General features: G+C 41.9%; 1 protein-coding gene across 2 annotated transcripts in view; it reads left to right on the top strand.

The window, feature by feature from the left end:
- ARHGAP26 (Rho GTPase activating protein 26) overlaps positions 1 to 23659 on the top strand; it is a 744136-nt gene that overhangs the window by 658710 nt on the left and 61767 nt on the right. The window lies entirely within an intron of this gene.

Here is a 23659-nt window from a genome sequence, read left to right as displayed (position 1 = left end):
TGGAGAGATATGGAAAGCCCAGACTGGAAATTCTGAGATAAAAAAAAAAACTCGGCCTTTCTAGCCGCGTCCTCGGCTTTGTTTACATCGGCCGGCCTGGGCATGACATCATTATGTCGCGCCAGGGCCTCCAAGGGTCATAGAGATGACTGGGGACCACCTGGTCATCGGAAATCTCTATGCGCAACTTCTAGCAGCGGCTGATTCATCCTCCGGCTCGCCTATGACACGGGCTAGATCGGAGAAGCACCAGAGGGTGGCGGGGGGGGGGGGGACGTCCCCTCCTGCCGCCTGTAAGAATGATCAAGTGGCTGAACTGCCGCTATGATTGTTCTTATGGTGCACAGAATAGCGGGCCAAAAAAACGATATCTGTATGATGCCTGCAGCTGCAGGCATCATTCAGATATCACCACTCAAATTCATGACATCATATGATGTACCTTGGGCGTGAAGTGGTTAAGATAAAAAGCCTTCTGTGTGCAGCAGCCCCACTAATACTTACTTTAGCCCTATCTCTATCCAGTGATGTCCACAAGTCCCTCGGCTGTGCAGGACTCTCCTGATTGGCTGAGACACAGCCGTGGCGCCATCGGCTCCCGCTGCTGTCAATCTAACTCAGCCAGTCAGGAAAGAGAAGGGGTGGGGCCGGTCCCGCAGCTCCGTGTCTGAATGGACACAGGGAGCTGCAGCTCGGTTTGGGTGCCCCCATATCAAGCTGATTGCTGTAGAGGCACTCGACAGGAGGGAGGGGCCAGGAGTACCGAAGAGGCACCTGAGAGGAGGAGAATCAGGGCTGCTCTGTGCAAAACCACTGCACAGAGCAAGTAACTATAACATGTTTGCTATTTAAATAGAAAAAAATGAGACTTTACAATCACTTTAAGGTTATATTGCATGGTCAATGTAGAGAAATATTACTTTGTAGAGTTTTATTTTAAATAGTTATTATATATGAAAAAGATATTTCAAGGTACATTTGTAGCTATCTACACTTGATGTCAGTCTGATTAATGTTCTTAGCATTCAGTAGTTTCTTGACATCAGCACATAGTTTTTGCTTGCATGCAAAGTAATCTGGGTTTGTGATAACTGTTAAAGGGATTGTGAAGTCAGAAGGTTTTTTTATCTTAATGTATTCTATGCATTTAGGTAAAAAACCTTCTGTGTGCAATGGGCTCCCATAGCCCCCCTAATACTTACCCGGCGTCCATCTAGATCCAGAGATGTTGCACGAGACACTCGGCTGGCCCGGGACTCCCCTCCTCATTGGCTGAGACAGCAGCGCGCCGCCATTGGCTCCCGCTTCTGTTAATCAAAGTCAGTCAGCCAATGAGGAGAGAAAGGAGGCGTGGCTGGGCTGTGCCGCGGCTCTGTGTCTAAATAGACACAGGGAACTGTGGCTCGGCTCGGGTGCCCCTATAGCAAGCTGCTTGCTGTGGGGGCACTCAACAGAAGGGAGGGGCTGCTTTGTGCAAATCCACTGCACAGGGCAAGTAAGTATAGACATGTTTGTTATTTTTTTTTAAAATAAAGAGACTGTACAATCACTTTAAGTAAAACAAGTCAGAATCATGCTTTAGCTCTTTTAGGGTAAAGTGACAGAGGTAAAATTTACCAATTTAGATTAAGCTTTGAATGTCACTTTCAGGAAAGACTGCAGTCATGATGCAATTTTTCCATATGGTTTTAACAAGGTACCTGATTTCAAAATGTAATAATGAGCTGTGGAAATGCATGTGCTGGATGCTTCATTTGTGAAATGAAGGTGCATTTTCATGGGTGGAATTGCACTATATGCAATGGATAGTTTAATTGTCCCAAACTAAGAATCAGTATTGTGTCAAAGCCTGGTATAGATACACCACTGCTATTGGCCCAACATTCTTTAGTGCTTTTAACTTCCAGATTTAGATTTCTCAATTCAAAGTGATATTAAAGTACGTTTTAAAAAAAAATAAAAATTACAAACATGTTATACTTACCTGCTCTGTGCAGTGGTTTTTCACAGACCAGCCCAGATCCACCTCTTCTCGGGGCCCTTTGACAGCACTCCTGGCCCCTCCTTCCTGTCAAGCACCCAAGCAGGCTTGCACATTAGCAGATGCTCTGAGTGTCTATTCACACACATAGCCATGGCTCGACCCAACCTCATTTCTCTCACTATTGGCTCCCTGGCTGTGATTGACCATAGTTCCTGCTGCTGCCTCAGCCAATGAGGGAGAGTCCCCGGAGAAACGAGGCTCTCATGCACACCACTGGATCGCGATTGGGCTCAGGTAAGTATTAGGGGAGCTGATGCACACAGAAGGATTTTTACCTTCATGCATAGACTGCATGAAGGTAAAAGACCTTCAGCCTTTACAACCACTTTAAGTTACATGCAATGGAGATATTCATACATCACCAAAGCTAAGGTACCCATGCACTGAAAGAAACTGTCTCCTGCTGACCCTTAGTCACTGCTGAATAGTGACTTAAAACCAAAAGCAAACATTTATTATATAAATTCTTAGATGCGATGGCTGCATTAGCTTGTTTAAGCTTTCTTTCTTCTATGTTCACCTAGTGATCCAGCCAGTAAGTCTGTTGTTTTTTTTCTGTTTCAATTGTTTTTATTAGTTTTACAAAAGACAGTAATACAATTTAGTGAACATTTTTACATTACTGAGGTTATCAAGAATGGTTAATGCATGGTTAAAAAACAGATAAAAGTGGTAAGTACAGCGCTGCGCTAGAAAAAAAGGAGAATACTAAAGTAGCAGCTAACACACCCGTAGACTCAGGGTAAAAGTAATAACAACAAAAAATTAAAAGTGTAGCGCTATAAGCTCAATAAATGTATACAGTGAATAAATATATCAAAACAATATAAGGAATGAATAACCATATGTAGTTAATCAGCAGAACTGCTAAGTGAAACCATGGTGCACCTAATAAGCAAATATAACAGTGACTAGTATGAAAGAAACAATAACAGTTCTATGCATTCAATACCTCAAATGATAAGTGAATAACCTCAGAACATAATAGTCCATATCAAATATGTGAAAAAATTGTGAAAAGCACCAAAAGTCTGTGGGGGTAGTGCATAGGCAATGATGGACGAATGCCTCCCAGGCGCACAGGTGGATTGTTAGACCCAATCTGGCAGGTAAGTGGACGGTGGAAGGACCGGCATAGGCATAGGTGCACGGAAGATTTAGATCAGTGCCGGGACCATCACCAGAGAATGAGAAGGCTTACCGGAATTTAATGGCCTGAAATGGCATACGCCATACAGGTCAAAAAAGCTTGATGACCAACAGCTCTGGGCAGTATGTCTGGTAAGATGTCATCACCACACGGCAGGAAGGAATATCAGCACGGCTTCCACATCCATAGACACTCCAACATAAGCCAAACGAATGGTTCGTATGTCATGAGAGGAGTAGAAATACTCACATAGCGTGATAACGTTTAAACTTAGGTTTATTAAAATGATTAAAAACAAACTCACATTTTCAGAAGATAGGAAACAGCATAAAGATCATATAGCGGCAGTCGTGAGGGGTCCACCCGACATGTTTCAACTACAAAGTCGTCATCTGGGGTGTGGAACCCTCTCACCCCACCGCTCTATAAACAAGTAATGACCCCCACTGGGAGTGTCTGAATACCGGAAATGCATCGAATGACCGTTAGTTCCGGTTGTAGGGGTCATAAAGTGTTATAATATTTATAATCAAACATGTATAAACTGTAAGGACAAAATCCTAAAATGTTACTCCTCAGGAATTGTTGATGATCAGAAATTATAATAAAATATAGTAGGCATTGGTCCGGCTCGTCTGTCCGGAAACCAAGCCTCGCTTTCAGTGTCTCTATACTTCCAGTGTGAGCGCAGCGGCGCCGCCGCGCTCCACACGTGAATCCAAACCTCACTTCCTTGTGGCGCACTGACGTCACTCTCATACCCCGAGAGCGGCGACGGTGCGTTCCAACTCGCCAACCAAGCCTCACTTTCAATTCGCTATCCAACCTGTCCTATAGAGACGCCGCTGCACTCCAGGAAAGTAAGACCAAGCCTCAATTTGGGGCTGGCCAAAAATGCCTAAAGTGTCAGCAGAGGTGGACAATAACGAAAGTTGAGGCAACAGAGGATATAGTGAGATATATGAGAATTTGGATTACTCAAATTACTAAACTTAAAAAAATTAAATTTGTATAAAAATAAAATAAAATAATGAGCTTATAAGGGGGAGCATCCTCCCAATATTCAATGGTGCAAAATATAAACTCATAAACAGGATCTAAAAGACACTGCCAATGGGGGGCATCCATACATTTTTAAGAAATTAGCCATTGACCAGCCCAAATCACATACAAATGTATATATAATTAATCCAAAATCAATAAAGATGATGAATCATAACATTGCTTAGATATTAAAGTTTTAATTACAGAAAAGAAATCATATCAGTATTTGGGCTTGGTTAAATCAATCATAGCTTTGCTTGATTTCAAAGGAGAGATCATATCAATACTTAGGCCTGGTTAATAAAAGAGTTGATGTCCCATTCAACGTTAATACCCTGCGGAAAATGGGACCCCAACTCGTATATCCAGTATGTCTCCAAACAGGAGACACCGCTAAGAGTCAACACCCCCCCTCGCCAAGGGGCCACATATCTATCTATGATAAGGAACTGAGTGCCTGCAGGGTTTTGATCATGAAATTCCCTGTAATGCCTAGGGACAGTATGCTTGTTACTGCCTGCTTTAATGAGATTAATGTGCTCCGAAACCCGTATCGTGAATGATCTAATAGTACGGCCCACATATTGTTTGCCGCAAGGGCAAGTTAGAAGGTACACTATTCCTGTGGTGGCACAAGTGCAAAATTGTTTGATCACATATGTACGGCCAGTTACAGTGGAAGAAAAACTATGATCTTTATGCTGTTTCCTATCTTCTGAAAATGTGAGTTTGTTTTTAATCATTTTAATAAACCTAAGTTTAAACGTTATCACGCTATGTGAGTATTTCTACTCCTCCCATGACATACGAACCATTCGTATGGCTTATGTTGGAGTGTCTATGGATGTGGAAGCCGTGCTGATATTCCTTCCTGCTGTGTGGTGATCTGACCAGACATACTGCCCAGAGCTGTTGGTCATCAAGCTTTTTTGACCTGTATGGCATATGCCATTTCAGGCCATTAAATTCCGGGAAGCCTCCTCATTCTCTGGTGATGGTCCCGGCACTGATCTAAATCTTCCGTGCACCTATGGTCCTTCCACCGTCCACTTACCTGCCAGATTGGGTCTAACAATCCACCTGTGCGCCTGGGAGGCATTCGTCCATCATTGCCTATGCACTACCCCCACAGACTTTTGGTGCTTTTCACAATTATTTCACATATTTGATATGGACTATTATGTTCTGAGGTTAGTCACTTATCATTTGAGGTGTTGAATGCATAGAACTGTTATTGTTTCTTTCATACCAGTCACTGTTATATTTGCTTATTAGGTGCACCATGGTTTCACTTAGCAGTTCTGCTGATTAACTACATATGGTTATTCATTCCTTATATTGTTTTGATATATTTATTCACTGTATACATTTATTGAGCTTATAGTGCTACACTTTAAATTTTTTGTTGTTAATGCATGGTTAAGACAGTAATACCAAGTCAATGGATACCGGTTTGGTCCCATGTTTCAAGTAGGTAATATTTGCAAATGTTCGGCTACTAGACGCATGGGACTAGCTCAAGGGTATGAACCCAAAGTGAACCCATCAAAAAATTTCAACAATATAAATTCAAAAATGTGACAGGTTCCATACTGTGATAAAACTCTGATAGGATCAGGAGTCAGGGAACAAAACCCAACATTATCATCAAAAACAATTTAGAAAGAAAATCTCGAAAGAGCAAAAGCAGGAAGAGAAATAAAAGAAGGGAGACAAGGAATGTCCTTCCAAAGATCTAAAAGTCTAACGCCATCTCACCAAGGAGACCGCCTCTGGGTATTCGGGACCTCCAAATAAGAGAGCTAGGGTTTCCATATTTTTTCATAAAGCGGTTGTTTATCCCTTAAGACACTCACCATCTTTTAGTGGAGCATAATCAAGGTCAGCTTACGCTTCAGTATAGCGATAGCTACCACTGGACTTTTTCAAGCATTGGCTACTGCGATTTTAGCTGCCAAAAAGATAAAATAAATCAATGTTTGTGTGTGTCTAGGGATATTTTCCACCGGTTCATATAACAACGCTGTCCAAGCGTCTTTAGTAATATTGACCATGGTGACAGAATAGACTAAAGACTGGACCCATATCCAGAAATGCCTGACTTTAGGACAGGTCCATCAAATGTGAAGGATTGTCCCCACTTGACCACAACCTCAGAAACAGGAAGGCGAGGTGCCCGGGTACATTTTAGCAAGCCGTTCAGGTACCAAATACCATCTAGCATATACTTTGTACCCTGCTTCCACCAAGACGGTATTCATAAAGCCCTTGTATATATGTGCATTCCAGGACCTTCACTCCTCCGGCTCCTGTTCAGGTCCCTTTCCCACGCAATCTGATATGACAATTTAGACAAGCGAGTGACAAATGACCTGTGTAACATCGAGATGCATCCACACTGAAGAGTCTCCTGTAAATGTCTATTTTATATACAGTTAGATCAGGGCTCCTTTTCTGTAACGAATGGAGAAAGTGTTGAATTTGCTGCAAGCAAAAACTCTCCGCTGGAGGCATCTCTAGATTCTTTACAAAATATGTGGGGGAACAAATACGCTTCCCATCAAACAAATGTCCTATACAGTAAAGGCCTTTGTTCTTCCATCAATTAAATTGAAGGGACTGTATCCCCGGTGGCAATAGAGATTTATTAAAAAGTGGGGCCACAGGAGTATGAGGGGGGCAAAGGGGCCACTTTTTACAAGACGATTCCTACAGGTTTACTGAATAGGAAAGCGTAGGGCATTGGATGGCTTTACATTATTTAGAAGGGACCCAGAGCACCCCATCGATAGGAAGTGGTGAGCAAGCCTGGGTTTCTAGAGGAACCCGATCAGGCCTATAATGACTAAAATGCAACTGGCCCAGTTGGGTTAGTTGCGCTGCTACATAATATTTTCGAAAGTCTGGGACCTCCAAGCCCCCCAGATCTTTGTCGGCGTACATTGTAGCTCGATCTATCCTACTGCTTTTAAATCCACAAATACAGTTACAATTTTTTATTTGAAACTGCCGAATTGCCGCTAAGGGTACCGGAATAAGTCTGTTGTTTTTTAACAGAACAAGCTCTCTTGCAGGCACAGGCTTGAGAAAACCATTTACCACTGATAGGGGAGCCCGTAATGATTAGCTTTTATTTCTTTATGTAAAACCTTTATCCAAAAAGGAAAAAAAAAACTGTTTGATGGAACTGATTATAAAGTATTATCTGGAGTTTGGCTTCAATATGTTAGTATATTTAAATCTGCTAGTACATCTAACATTAACCTCCTTCCAGATTGACATGCTGCTGTCCAAATGTGCCACTGTGTACATTCATCCAGAGTGGTGTATGTATACTACATGAGGTGTGTTACTGGCCAGATCACCAGGGGAAAACAGAGGGAAATAGTCTAAGAAAAGAAAACTGACATAGCCACCACATCTAATGATTGGTAAGCTACAATATATTACATTTTAGGTTTTGGGTTTAATACCACTTGAAGGGTTGAAGGGGAGGAACCACAGCAGCCAGAGGGGAGATGTGCTATTCTGCACAACCAGAAGTGTGGAATTGGATCAGTTCCTGAAGCTTTGCTACAGCCTGGAATTTTAGCAAGCAGCCCCACAAACCAATAAGTATAAAGCTGTTTTTCTTCAGATTAGTTTTATTGTGATTTTGTAGACCCCCTGACAGAGTCAGAGGCGAACTGGAGAAAGTGTAGAGGAACTGAATTTATTCCCTCTTGAGAAGAGGATATTAAGGAGGGAGGATATGATCAACATGTATATTACTCAGGTGATTCATATAGTGAACTTGGTGTTGACTTATTCACTTTAAGGTCATCACAGAGGACAAGGGTGCACTAGAGGAAAAGAGATTTATTCTGAAAATTACAGAAAGGTTTCTTCACAGTAAGAGCTGTGAAAATGTGGAATAGACTCCCTCAAGATCTGTTCTGTCCACCTCAGTAGATTGCTTTAAAAAGGCCTGGATTATTTTCTAAATGTCCATAATATAACTAGATACTAACATTTATAGGTAAAGTTGATCTGGGGAATATCCGATTGCCTGTTGGGGGATCAGGAAGGAATTAATTTTCTCCTGCTGGAACAAATTTGGTCATGCTTTGCTGTTTTTTTTTTGTTTTGTTTTTTGCATTCCTCTGGATCAACTGTGGGTATAGGATTGTGAACATTTTTTTTTTCTTTTTTTTTTCCATTTTATTGGTTGAAATAGATTGATTCGTGCCTTTTTTAAATATAACTATGAGTCGTGATGAGCAATATGGATTACTTATATTTAACATAAATCTGTGACCTGTAAAACACAGGTAAACAGACTCCTAGTCTGTGTAGCAGGATTCTGCAGGTACCTGCTTGCCTGTATAGTGTATTTCCACATCTTCAAGCGAACCCCATAGCCAGGGGAGCCCTTTTTTCTTTTTTTTTAACAACAAGGTTGGTCTTTATTGGGAAAAAAAAGAAATGAAGTTGGTATGATACATTTTAGTCTGGACAGTAGATAAATGCAGTTATAATCCTACAAGGAGTATAACGATTTGAAGGTATTGGCACAAAACAGGCGCCATGGATAGTAGAATAACCATACAATAATCAGAGAGTACACAGTATATGGAGGGAAAAGGGGGTGGGAGGGGAGGGGAGAGGGGGGGAATAGGGGAGGAAGACATCACAGGATCATCTTAAGAAAAAACTGGTACACTTGTAAGTCTCAATAATTATGGGCAGGTGTTATATGTGGGATCCGCCCACGGCCGCCAAATCCGCTTGTACTTCAAAGGGCACCCTCTACTTGTAGGTTAGCTCATATAATGGTAATACTGCGTTAACTGAGTCCTCCCATGATCTTATCGTGGGGGCAAATGAGAGCTCCATTTCAACAAGATTTCTTTTTTGGCGTAAAAAAACAATAGTGAGATCAGTATCTTAGTATATCTAGGTCTCTGTTCGTCATCCTGGATACCTAGCAGGGCCAACTCTGCCGTCCATGGGACATTCAGCTTGAAGGCGAATATTAATAACTTCCCCCACCTCAGCCCAGTACCTCGATAGTCGAGGACAAGTCCAAAACATGTGAAAAAAGGTGCTGTCCGGTGACTGACAACACAGGCAATTTGGGGAGCGTAGCGGATAAATTCTATGCAGTCTCTGGGGCGTGTAGTATGTCCTATGTAAGAATTTTGTTTGGATCAACTTATCTCTAGACGAAATCACTAATTTAGAGCTATCCTCAAAACATTCCTCCCAGGTTTCTCTATCTAAATCAGTTAAGTCTGCCTTCCATTTATTCCATAGGGCTTCCATTTTGGGTGAATCCTTTTGAAGGAGAGCTACAATGTAGACATAATCTTAGCAAGGGACTCCTGTGCCAGCAACTCCTCAATAGGGTCTGCTTTGAGACTGGGGGGCAATGGGAACTGTGTCCTAGCTGCATGACGCATTTGGTGATACCTAAACTGCATCCAGGCAGGGAGGCCAAATCTGTCTGCAAGAGCTCTAAACGAGAGAAGAGATCCAGCCTGGAGCACATCTCTTAGCAGCTTAATGCCATAGCGGGCCCAAAGTTTTGGATCTGGGATAGTTCTGAAGTGAGGGAGAGAAGGATTACCCCACAAGGAGCAAAAGGGGGACCACCTATTAGGGGACATAAACCGCCGCCTGGACATACCCCACACCCGCAGGGTTGCCGCGGTCGGAAGGGAGGGATACGCCGAGGAGCCCCTATACACCAAATTTCCCAACTCCGTAAGAGAACCCACTATGGCCGCCTCCAAACACACAGCTGCATTTGCTCTGGATTGCTGAAACCACCACCTCACTGTGACACGCATAGCTGCCCAATAGTACACCAGTAGGCTGGGTAAGGCAAGGCCACCGCAACTTACAGGAAGCTGGAGAGTTTGTCTGGCCAACCGATGGGAAGCACCCTGGCACAGAAAAGATCCAATGCTACTGTCTATGTCTTTGTCGGGGATAACCAGACAGGACAATTTCTGAAAATATAGGTACATTTGGGGAGATAAATCATCTTCAGAATATTAATGCGACCAAGAAGATTAAGTGGGAGATTAGCCCAACGAGAGCAACGATCTCTAAGACGCTGAACTATAGGCTGGAGATTAAGGCGCTGGAAGGAACCCAGGTCCCTTGATACGCTAATACCTAAATAATAGGTAGTCAGGTTAAAAAATAAGCGACGGATATTGATGTCGGTGCCTTTACCAGTCATAAACCCCGGTTGGTCTGCATGTACAAGATCATCCATTACTCTACCAAGCCGGGTGGCCAGTATTTTTGCCAGCAGTTTAGCGTCAGCATTAATTAGCAATATCAGTCTGTAGGAGGCGCACTCCTCGGGGTCTTTACCAGGCTTGGGCACCAACACCACTATTGCATCATACATTGAATCAGGTAGACATTCCAGAGCCGTGAATTGCTTCAGCAATGCCTTAAGCCTGGGTGCCAACAATTCCTGATAGGTAGAGTAAAATTCTATAGGGATCTCATCTGGCCCCGGGGCTTTCCCAGCTTGCATAGAGCCCAATGCCACTTGTACTTCCTCCAGGGAAATTTCCTCTTCCAATTTTTCTCTTTTGTCTGCTTCAAGGGAGGGGAGCTGGATCTGGTCCAGATAATGAAGCAGGTCTATGCTGTTATAGGAGACCCTAGAGGAGTACAGGGCCTGGTAAAAACTCAGGAATCTCTCACTAATATCCGCTTGTAGCGTTAGAAGACGACCATCAGGCCCCCTCAGACGCCCTATATGGGTTACTGCTTGTTGTCCTCTGGCTAACCAGGCCAACAGCCTGCCGTTTTTGTCCCCAAACTTAAACACCCTTTGGGCACAATCGATCATAGATTTCTTGATGAGATCTATTCTAAGCAAGGATAGGTCCCTCAACGTGTCCTTCCAAGCTGTGTAATTACTCTGCACCGGGCCCCGCACAAACGCTGCCTCGCGTAACTTCGCCTGTTCCTCCATTTGCCGCAGAGACTGCACAGATTGTCTTTACTGCTGAGCTATCTGGGTGATAAATTCCCCCCAAGCCACGCCTTGAAGGCATCCCAGAGCACCATAGGTTCTGCAGAATCTGCATTGTCTATCCAGAAATTGCATAGAGCTTCTGGCATTACCGCTTGAATCTCCGGGTCCGCAATCCAGCTCCCGGACAGTCTCCAGACTCTCACACCCTCCACTGGAGAGGACCTAATGGTGACAGACAACGGAGCATGATCGGAGATACCCCTAGACAGGATCTCAGTAGAGATCACTCTCTGCAACATTGCTAGGGAGGCAAAAGCCAAATCGATCCGTGACATGGTCCGGTAGGATGTGGAGAGGTAGGTATATTCTCTGTCTGAGATATGGAAATGTCTCCAGACATCATTCATGTGGAAGGTGGTAGCCCAGTGAGAAAGACTATGTTGCGGGGGGCCAGAGGAATGCAGCCTATCTAGTTCCCTGGACAGTACCAAATTGAAATCACCTAACAACAACACATTATCTACATTGTACACCGTAATCTGTTGCATCAGCTTATGAAGTACATCAATATCCACAGGGGGGGCAGGTAGATCCCCACTAACACATAGGGGGTCTCAGAGATCAGTGCATGTATAATAACATAACGACCGCTGGGGTCTAGTTTAACATCCATGAGCTGAAAGGGCAAGGATCTGTGGACTAAAACACTGACCCCCCTAGCATAATTAGAATAGGGGGCGTGGTAGTGAGCACCAACCCAGGCCCTTTTCAGACACATGACTCTTGAGCCCACCAGGTGCGTTTCTTGCAAAATACAGATGTGTGGGTGGAGTTTCGCAAGTAATTGAGTACCAAGGAACGTTTAATGGCCGAGTTAAGCCCCCGTACGTTCCATGACACTATCAGACATTTAGCCATATCAGAGGTATTATGAGGACAGATCGGAGGGAGAACAGTGGTCGCACCCAGGCCCCCTGGATCAAGGGGGGTAGGCCGCTCTCCCGGGTGCAGCAGAGCCCAGTAGAGTGCCACCTCCTCTGAGTAGTATCATACCCACGTAATCGCCAACATGGGCGGGTATCATTTTTAATAGACCAACATAACCTGAACATAAAAAAGAAAAAAACAAAAAAAACCACAGATAACAAAAACCTTGGTCAGCAACAGCCAACCTCCCCCACCCCCCACCCCATAACTGCTTTCACCTGACAAAGCAGGGGCACACACTTAGAAGTCAGTTGCAGGAAGTAGGCATTCCAATGGAAGTTGAAACAACAGGGTATATAGCTCCAACAGAATCAGTTCTAAGAAGGAGAAGAGCTTCCAGGTAGGTACAGCAAGCAAATGACCCAGTGATCCAGGGAGCATATAACAGCACTGCAAACAGTATGGACATCCACTGTATTTCTCCGAGCACTCAGTTGGGGCAAACAAAGTCAAGGGAACTTACAGTATAACATAACCGAGTGGAAGAAGTTGCTTACCAGTACCAACAGTAACCGGAGACCGTATACAAAACATAGGCATCATTCTGCAGTTGGAACGACAGCGCTACAGCGGCAGCGCCTCTAGCCAAGCAGCAGCATCTTTGGGGACAGTGAAAAAATGTACAGTCTCTACATCCACCACCCGCAGTTTAGCCGGAAACATGACACTGTACTTAATTCCTTTGGCGCGCAGAGCGGCTTTAACACTGTCGAAGGACCGGCGCTGTCTCTGAGTTTCCATTGTGTAGTCTGGGAACAGTAGTAGTTTTCCATTGCGATAAGGCAGTACACCAGCCGCCCAAGCAGCCCTAAGCAGCTCATCCCAATCCCGGAAATGTAATAACCGCAGTATGAGTGTGCGGGGAGGGGCACCCTCGGGTCCATGCCTGGGTTTAACACCATTGGCCCGCTCCACAGCAAAGTACGGGGAGAGCTGGGCCGCTGGCAGCAGGGAGCGCAGGAGTTCCTCTGTGAACAGTGCAGGGGACCAGCCCTCAACCCGCTCCGGGAGTCCCACGACCCGGAGATTGTTCCGGCGGCTCTTGTTCTCAGCGTCCTCCGCTCTGTATTCCAAGCCCGAACTTTAGTTTGCAGAGCTCGGATGGATGCAGCATGGTCGGTAACTGTGTCTTCCACATCTCCCACACGTTGTTCAGTTTCCGACACCCGGTATCTGATTTGTCCAAATCCTGCCGAATTAAACTCACATCCAGTTGCACTTCTTCAATCTTTGATGTGAGGGCAGTTTGACAGGAGCTAATAGCTGCCATAACCTCCGGTATGCCGGGAGTTGTCAGGGCAGAGGTCTCCTTGTGGTCAGTTTGAGACGCCATATTGTGAAGGCGTGCAGGAGGATCAAGGGTACAGGAGATCGGGGTGGTTTCCACCGGCACACGGAGGGAATCTCAGTCGCTTACTCTTCTTTTGACTCCCAAACGATTTAGAAGGCATCCAGATGTGCCAGGATCTTTCCGATCCACGCAGTCACTAGGTACGGATAGAATAGTCAGATCACACTCCAGGAGAGCTCAAGAAGCACGTCTGCTCAGTCCGCCATCTTGGCCACGCCCCAGGGAGCACTTTTTATTATTATACCATAGCCTCCATGGAGTCTACATGGCTCATGCCCTGCCCCCATATCTTGATATTGGACAATGAGGACAATATCAAAACCATCACATTTGATGTCAATTCAGTAGATAAGGCAGAGTGGTAGAGGGAGAAGCTATGGAGGCTATATTGTATAGTAGAACACCTCAGATGTAAGGCATCCAGGGTGCTCTGGAAAAACATTGAGTATGTGAGCAGACACCTTTAAGTGTGATGTTAAATGTGCTGCTATTGGACAAAGAAAAAGATGAGTGAAGCTTAGCTGCTAGGCTCTAACTATACAATCTAATTGTACGATATCTATAAATTCTCCTTTTTAGATTTACCAAAATAATGTAATATGAAGACAAACCTAAACAATCCATTCAGTTTGTATCTAGTTAGGCAGGTCCTTGCACTGTATGGTGGTTGGTAGATCTAAAGGAGATGGTACAATAAGATCATATGGTGTTTGGCCAGGTGTAGAGTTATAAAGGTGAATAGAAGATGCTTTTTCTCCTCAACAAAGGAATTAGCAAGACAGCCAAGTTTTTACGGTTTTATTTTTTTTTATTTTTGCAATGATACAGTGTGATTTGTAGTCATTATGCAATCCAACCACATCCGCCGCTATTTTAGTGTGATAGAGGAAGTTGTGACTGTGTAGTAAAAAAAAATATTTCATTGATTGTCAAATTTTCTCAAATTTGGGAACTAACTCTGGATTTGTGTATTAGAAACCAGAATGTTAATACAAAATTCTTTTAAAAAAAAAAATTTTCTTTAAAAACACAGATGAACGTGCACTTTTAGAATTTCTTAGCTTACGGACTTTTGGTAAACTTTTGGCTTTATGAAAATAGGAAGAAAAAAAAAGAGGTATATTGTTGCTTCTAATTTTAATATTAAGAGAAGAGCGTCAGTAAAGGGATGGTCAGGCTTGATAAATTGTTATGCGAAAGTAAATTAGAAAATTAGATTAAAATAAGATTGTAGAAAAGCGTGGCATCTGAAATTACATCAATCATCAAATGATCAGTCGTCAAATTACCTAAAGGCTGAGCTCAAGGAAAACCGCTAAATAGAAAAGATGAAACACATATAAGAGTTATTTACTTGTCTAATGATTTGTATTTCTGTCCATCCAGTCATGAGATTTACACAGCTCTGTCCACGCTGTACAGTCCTATCTGGCAGTGCATGAGGCCTGCTTTTTGGTACTTTAATTCAGAAACACTCACATGCCTAATCCATCACATCCAAGTACAGTCATTCGCTTGTTTTGATGGCTGTGTGTGGCACATGCAACTCTGCAGGGGCCAGGAATTTTAAGCTTCAGCATATGGGAGCTGGAAGTCATCTGTGACCACAAGCTGACATGACCAGAAATTTCTTAGGATAAACGTGGCCATAATGTTGACCTTCACTTTGATAATTAAAACATTTCTGACTGAGAAAATGGCATTAACAAGCACCAACTGCAGGTGCCCAATCTACTTGTATGAGGAAAGGCTGTTATCTTCCATTCTTCTCAGGGAGATATCCATGTGTATCTGTCACCATGTGCAAGGTGATTAGGGAGAACCGGTGCAACGGACTCCCAGCTTTTGGTTGACAGCATTTTTATCAGAGAACACGTGATTGTGCTCACATTTTTACATACGTGAATGCTCAGGTGTCCGTATATTTATTCTTTAGATTCTTTGATAATTCTGGGACAGGTCTTTGTAGTGATCTGGTATATTAATGTAGAGTGGGTATGATAATTAATATTTAGGTATTATTATAATGATGATGATGTAAGTACTCTTCCGCAGCAACCCAATTCTTCCAGAGAGATGCACTTTATTGACTTCCAACACAGAACAAAGTCCAAAGTCCACAGATGACAAAGAAATCCGACAGAGGAGATATAATTCAAAGTCCCATGTTCTTAGGTCTGAGTGTGCATACACAGACAAGCCTCACTTCCCCCATACAGACAAGCCTAACTTCCACACACAAGCCTCACTTACTAAACCTATAGACTGAATGCCGTGTTATATTCACTAAATATTGAATGGCTGAGCAATTTGATTGGCCTTTGATTAGCTTTAGTCTTTCAAACAGACAACAACCCCCAGCCGTGAACAGCTGTAGTCATAAACCACCCCAATTTGCACTCCCGCATATCAACATCAACAAGTCCCCTTTAGATATATGTAATTAGATTAGATTAACATACCACCTGAATACCCTTTGAAATGTTCAAATAGACTGACAGCCCATACCTCACACCCCTAGGTAGACTTGCATGAGATTAGCACATCAAAGGATCTTCAACTGTTATCTTAAAATCGAGTTGGCTTGGACAATTTCTGCTCAACCCATACTCCAATACAATATTATACATTGGCCAATATTATACATTATAAATTGGCCAACATATTACAACAGTCTTGGGCTTTACTTGCTGATCATATTGACCTTTGACTTGTAATCGCCATATCCTTAGTTTTATTTATGGCTTTACTGATCCCCTGGAATTTGTTTTAGAGCTTAAAGGGTAAGTTCACCTTTACAGAAAATCTGTGAGGTGAACTTACACTGTAACCCCCTCCCTATCAAAACCCCCCCCCCCCCCGTACCTGAGGCCGCGATCACCTGCTAGGAGACATCGGGTCGCCGCTCCACCAGTCCAGGGATATGAAATACCTGTGGTTTAATCTTCTAAAAGTACCTCATAAAGGTGCATATAGGAGGCATTCTAATTGGTCGACCAATCAGAACCCGCCTAGCCCATCCTGTCAGTGGCGGAGAAGAAGAGGGAAAGCCACAGGGATTTCAAATCCCTGGACCGGTAAATCGACGACCCGATGTCTCCTAGCAGGTGATCGCCAGCCTCAGGTACAGTGGGACCAGGGATGATGGGAAGGGGGTCCAGTGTAAGTTCACCTTACAGGTTTCCTGTAAAGGTGAATGTACACTTTAAGTCATAAATATGGTGGCTAATACAGGTATCTGCATATCCTTATACTGGCCTGCCAGTATGTTGACGTTATTGTTACCCCCTTAATATTGTTTCATAATCACTTGCAATGCACAGAAAGAACTAAGTACTTCCAGACATTTTTGCTAAACTAGCAAGTTTGGCCTTTCAAGTGTCTCCAAGCTCACATTCTTTCTGAAACAAACATGTCTTTTATGTGGTTGTTGTGCATGAGATCTCTGTAACAACAAGTTATCGGTTTGCCCAGCAAGTACCACATACTTTAAGGTACAGTACTGTACAACACAGAAATTCTGGGGGTGGAAATGGCAAGCCAATGAGGTTTTTCATACATTAAGTTCTGAAGGGGATTGCATTACTGGGGCAGAGGAGATGATTTATATTGCTGGCTTCACGGTTAAACCGCTGACATAAATCACTGTTGGTATGTCAGTTTATGCTGCACATAGAATATTATATGCAAAATATATCATGCCACATTCTAATTTATATAGCAGGAGACTGTATTTACAATTTATCTCTTTGTGTAACCAAACTGAATGTGGCTGTATTTATATTAAAACGAACATAGGTCTGATGAAAAAGGATATAGTATTGTAAAGAGGTTCTGCTGGGATAATTTAGTACAGTCTGTAATTATTTTATTTCCAGTATTTGTATAGCACTGATAGGAAAGTGTAAGTGTATTGTGAGAAGGGACTACAGAAATTAAAAAGACCTCCAACTGAACCTGTGCTAAAGCAGAGGTGAGCCTTCTTTTAACAGAAAGGTATGCATGTCTCATTCCATCACATTGCCCAAAAATTAGAGCTTTATTTTCATTTCATGGTAGCACTCAGAGCCATGTAAATGGGTAAAAGGGGCATTTTTTTTCCATCATATGGAATATATATGGACAAAGGCACAAACATTAAGTAATACACTTATAATAGATACACAATTGCACATAAGTTAGGGGTTATGCTCTCTTTTACAGGGGTCTTAAAATGTTTTTTTTTTTTTTCTAGTTTTGTTTTTCTTCCCCCGTCATTGATGGTAGGCTTCATGCACATTTTTGGTATGTAATGCACTTATAACAGATACATGATTGCACATAACTTAGGAAGGGAGTACGTTCTCTTTTGCAGGGGGGTCTTAATTTTTTTTTTCTTCCCTTGTCATTGATGGTAGGTTTCATACATATTTTTTGTAATAATTTTTTTTTTTTTTTGTGGATTGTGCCCCTCTTTTGCCTCTGCTTCCTCCCCTCCCCTCTCCCCTCTCCTTCTCCCTTTTTTTTATATTGTTTGGATGAGGTGGGGATGGTGGGTTCTAAATATTGTATAGAAGGTTAGAAAACAATATAATTGAAAAAAGTGATTTAAAGAGGAAGTAAAGCCTCATACTAGCTCATTATGAATTACTTACCTGATATTGAAGCCCCCGTATCGGCCCTCGTTCGCCTCCTCCGACGCCGCCATCTATCCCAGAGTGACTTCCGGGTATCGCGGCTCTGGCGCTGTGACTGGCTGGAGCCACGATGACGTCACTCCCGCGCATGTGCGCTGCTGCCGCCACTAACGGCATGATCGCCGTTAGAAATGGCACGCTCAGTGCGCCTAAACCCAATGTCTACAGTGCATGCGCCGTAGACATCGGTGCCACTATTTCTGCAAATATCTCCTAAACCATTTTTCTTATTCTGAGCCAAGTCAAGGGGGTGCACTGAGGGCCTGGCCTGGAGAGTCACAGGGTACAGTGTCTAGCCAATATTGGACAATAGAGGTATACAAGTATCTGGAGGCACAATGAGTAGACGCCTGGAAGTGGGATCCTAGTGACTGCTGTTTAACCTCTTGTGTGACTTTGTTATAGCTACTAAAGTTGGGATATACCCTACTGAGAGTGGGATATGCCCTGCTGCTTGTGTGACTTTGTTAATTCTATTAAAGTGGGATATGCCCCGCTGAGAGTCCCAGAAGTGCTTGTGTCTCTATTCTCTGCCAAGAGGGGGGATGCCCCTGAAAATAGTACAGTGAGAGAGTCCTCCAAATACTTTGTGCACTAAATTCTAAGGTATCATAAAGCTTCCCTGCACCACATCCAAGTTTACCCAGCAATAAGGTCTAAAAATACATCCACTGCCTGGTTATTTTGAGAGAGAATGTTCAAATGTGGCGTGCCTGGCTGTCCTGGGGACCCAGAAATGAAGAAAATCTGGGACAAATCAGCAGGACCTGTCAGTGGTCTGCGCTACATTTGGAAGAGTTTGCATTCCTTGGCCCTTGAAGGAGCTGACAAAATAATGCTCTTAAACACTGTAGATACAGAGTGGGTGGAAACCAATGAACATACTACTACTAACATTGTTTTTAAATTGTTAGAGGTAACTGGCGTACCCAGATAAAGAGTAGACAGACACTGGGAGAAAGTACAAACTCCATGTAGATAGTGTCCTAAGTGGGTCTGAAACTCAGGACCCAGAGCTATAAGGCAAGCCCAAGCACTAATCTACTATACTTTCCCAATACTTTCTTTACAACAGAGGAGCAGTTAATATTCAGCAACCAAAACGGTTATCTCTGTAAACTCTCTGCACTACACCTCGCTGCCTGCCACCACAACTTTCATAGAGTAGACTAGGGGAAGAGTTTGTGGCATTGTGGGAGCTAAGCTTGAAGGTAGGTTATTAGCTGGTGCGAACTTCAAACAAATTAGAACATGAAATACATATGTGATCTGATTTGTATTTCTCTCCATCCATTTCTGATATTCACATACCCTTGCCACACAGTAAAGGCTCTTTCTGACAGGCAGTAATGCTTGCCATCCTCTGAAAAGCAATTTGCAGTGCATTGCTTTTTAGAGGGTGGTATAGCTTCAGATGGCAGGCATTTAAGAAGTGCTACTGCCACCTCTTGACGCCTGTTTTTTTTTTTTTTTTTCATTTTACTGCACCGCAAATGTGAGCCAAGAGTTTTCCTTGCAGTTGCAGTGTAACCACATTGATCTCAATGGGTGAGTTTGACAGGCGGTGCCACCTGCCAAGCTCTGCAGTCCAAGTTAAAATTGTAAAATTGTCACAAAGCAGCCACAGCATATGTACAGCCCTATCAGGCTGGCAGAATTCTGGTGTGTGGCCGTGGGCAGTAGAACTGTGTCTCAGCCACCTGTGAAAAAGCCCTAAAGCCTTTCCTGGAATGGGGATCTGACTACTGCAAATGCAATTTCACTTACAGATCTCCTTCCTACCCAAAAGTGAAAAGAGAAACCGCATATTGATGAGCTCATCTCTCTCCCTCACTTATCTGCTGTCTTCTCCTATCTGCATGATATTGCACTCAGGGCTTTTTTTCAGGGGGAACTTGGTGGAACTCAGTTCCACCACCTCTGGCTCAGACCCTTTGGTGCCTGCTCACCACAATCACTTGCAAACACAGAAGTCTGGTTTCTGTGTTTACAAATGACAGCTCTGCACTCTGTATGTAATGCAATCCTGGTATTTAATGCTCCTTTAAGACCCTCCTACTGTTTTCCTGAAATTTGACTGAATACACCCATTATTTGATATGATTTGAAGGGTGTGTGTAGGGGAGGTGTTTTGTGGAGCCGTGGTTAAGTTCCAGCACCTATTGTTTGAGGGAAAAAAAGCCCTGCGTTGCACTGCAGCATACCCAACTCTTATGCTGCTTCCCCCTCCCATAAAAAAAAAAAAAAAAAAAATGTTTGAGTCTGAAATGAAAGCTGGGTGAATTTTAAATGAAATCATTTATAAAAAGACCCAGAAGAATTACACCACATAGAGATTTTTAAGACAGCAGTACAGCAAGTGTTGAAGTAATACCAGTCTAAAGTCTACCATCCCTTCACTTTCTGAACTACTTTCTAGAGCATTAAAACATTTTGTATAAGGGACTTGCACAGTTAATAAGCTTGCTTGTGTGTAGATTGGATGTCAGCCATTTTATCTAATATACATGGAACTTCTGCAAACTAAGATTTGTTTGCGTTCAGTGTCCCAACTGGGACTACTATTACTCAGTGATCAGTTATGTTTGACAGATATAGACCAATTGTGCTTAGCTACAGAGCATGAGTAATTGGTCCTCTCTCCACATTGGCAGCAGTCCCATCATGGTTTTGCATTGATGCTTTCTTCAATATCCTTTCAATGTTTTCAGAAAGTGCAATACATTAAAATCCGTTTGGTCTTTGTGATCTGATCCTCAAACAGTTCATATAACGCAACTCTTGTCTTTTCATGAAGGGCAGCTGAGGACATAGGAAGGACTTAGATTGATGCCGTCATTCATAAGCCTTTAAGCATTAACCTTCAAGATACTGGCATTGCTTGTATCTACAGGAGAATGCACAGGAACCTGAAAAACAATATTAAAAGCATGTTTTATTACCTAAGGAAAATTCAATGTAAGACTGTTGAAAAATGGCACTACTTTTTATTAATTTGTGTGGCAAACTTGCTATTGATATGTTTATTTACTTTTTTGAATGGGGTTGTTTTGGGTGGTTTAACATATAAATTAGAATTCATTCATTAGCAAAGTGCAAAGAAAAATTGTTATGCAGTAAGTCATGAAAGCCAACCACCTACAAATTAGAATCATACACGAGTTCAACTGGATCCTTCACATACACCTATAGCTAGCTTTATGAGATTTGATAGTGTGATAAATAAACTTTAGAATTGTGTAGCAGACAGAGATAAATCAGACCTTCAATTTTACAACCAGATTTTTAGTCACCTGAAACAATATCTAAGCAAGTGACTCTTAAAAAAACAAACATCTTCTTGATTGTTATATATGCTGATCATTTGCAATACCAATACCATTCTAAATTATTTCAGCTTGGGCGATAATGGACCTTTTTATTGGCAACTTTAGAACAGATTGGCTGATAAAAGCTGAATTGGTTGGTGTGCTTTATTGCTTTTTTCACCTTGTTTAGTCAATAAGATCAATGGTGTATGTGTTGTAGAATACTGCATTAAACAGCATGTAGCAGACATCCAAAGGTTAATGCTTTTAAATAAAGTTCGGCTAAGCTCATATGGTGTTCTATATGGTGTGGATGATCTGGTCTTCTGTGTTAGGAACTATTTTTGTTAGATTTGTCAAAGTTAAAGCCCAAATCTTACCCTATTCCCTCTACATACAATGGGGCCCCTCCTTGTGTCCTTTCCTAATCTAAAGCCTGGCATATTTTGGGGGGGAGGGGACGGGGAGGTATTTCTTTTGTTTAACAAATAAAAAAAAAAAATGAGTCTCTTTACCCAGCTTTACCCATCACCTGCACAGGAACTGAGAGAAAAAATATTCTAGTGATAACCCAGACTGCATTCAACACCTGACAGAGATTCTCACGTTTCCCAATTTTACCTAGAACAATTTTGCTTCTATCTCTCTCCTGTTTGAAAGATTTCCTTATACTTTTTGAAATGAGGACAAATAGAAAAAAAGTTTATAAAAATTGAATAGAAAAATATTATTATTATTATTTTTAACATACCATTACCAGTCCGTGTCCCTGATCACCACTACATAAGTCATATGATGATGCTGTACTGCACTGGTGACGATATGAAAAAAAATTGTGAAAAAAAAAAACACATTTTATTCAATTTCTTCATTTTCAAACAAAATTATGACAAAAAATTACAACTTGAAAAAACTTGCCATGCCTCTTACTAAATGCATCAGACTGTCTACTTTCCAAAAAGGGGTAATTTGGGGGGTATCTGTACTGTCCTGGCATTTAAGGGCATCAAGAAATGAGATGGGCCATATTTACATCATGATTGATTAATTTTCAAATATTTATACCATAGTTCATAGACACTATAACTTTAACACAAACCAATGAAGATATACTTATTAGGATTTTATTTTACTAAACACATGTAGCAAAATACATTTTAGCCTAAGTTTATGAAGAAATTAGATTTTATTAAATGTTTTATAACAGTGGAAAATACCGCTTTCTTTTTCCAAATTTTTGTTTTTATTCAATTTATATTGCAATAAATAACTACAGTGGTAATCAAATACCACCATTTGTGTGAAAGAAATTATAAAAATTTCATTTTTGTACAGTATTGTATGACCGTGTAATTGCCAGTTAAAGTAGCACAGTGTTGTATAGCGAACAATGCCCTGGTCATGAAGGGGGTAAATCCTTCCGGGGCTCAAATGGTTAAAAGCCAACTTTAGTTTTGAATTTTAGGTTGAAGGTAAGATAGAAATTTTCTCACTGGAAATTAAAAATAATACCTCTATAACACGGAAACCCACTTCAGACACCACACAAAAAAGGATGCAAGTGCATGCAGCAAAACATTTCCTTTTATTTAATTTCCAATTAGAACTGCAATAGTCATATTACCATTGTTAGTCTTTTCTTTTTTTTTTTTTTTCTTACCGTCTGCATCCTCATATATAATTCCGTTCTTGAAACTGCGCACTGTACCACAAATGAGTAATGAAGGTCTAGTTAATTATAAGACCAGCTTATGTCTGGAGAAACCCAGTTTTGGCTCAGTATCAAAGGCTGGAAATGTGCATTCCATAATATGGTTTTTCTCAGCTACCCAGCTGTTATTTTCTTCTTAAGCATTGCCTTAACAATCGTACACATTCTTTTTTTGTGGTTTAACTGTCAACAACACATCTAACTCCAGCTGAAATTTGGTTTATACAGATAAGGATGTTAAGGAGATGAAAGAGTAGAGCAATGTATTGTGATAAATAAGTAAACAAAATTTTTAAAAAATACATTTTTGCCCAAATAACTCTAAATTTGCAAGAAAAAGTGTACAAATAAAAATATTTTGGTGTAGTTTTAATATATTGTCCGTAATCATTTGTAACAAGTT

This window comes from Aquarana catesbeiana, linkage group LG03, assembly GCF_042186555.1.
Source record: "Aquarana catesbeiana isolate 2022-GZ linkage group LG03, ASM4218655v1, whole genome shotgun sequence".
NCBI classification, from domain to species: Eukaryota; Metazoa; Chordata; class Amphibia; order Anura; family Ranidae; genus Aquarana; species Aquarana catesbeiana.
Note: the sequence above shows the minus strand (reverse complement) of the source record. Positions and strands in the feature narration are given on the sequence as shown.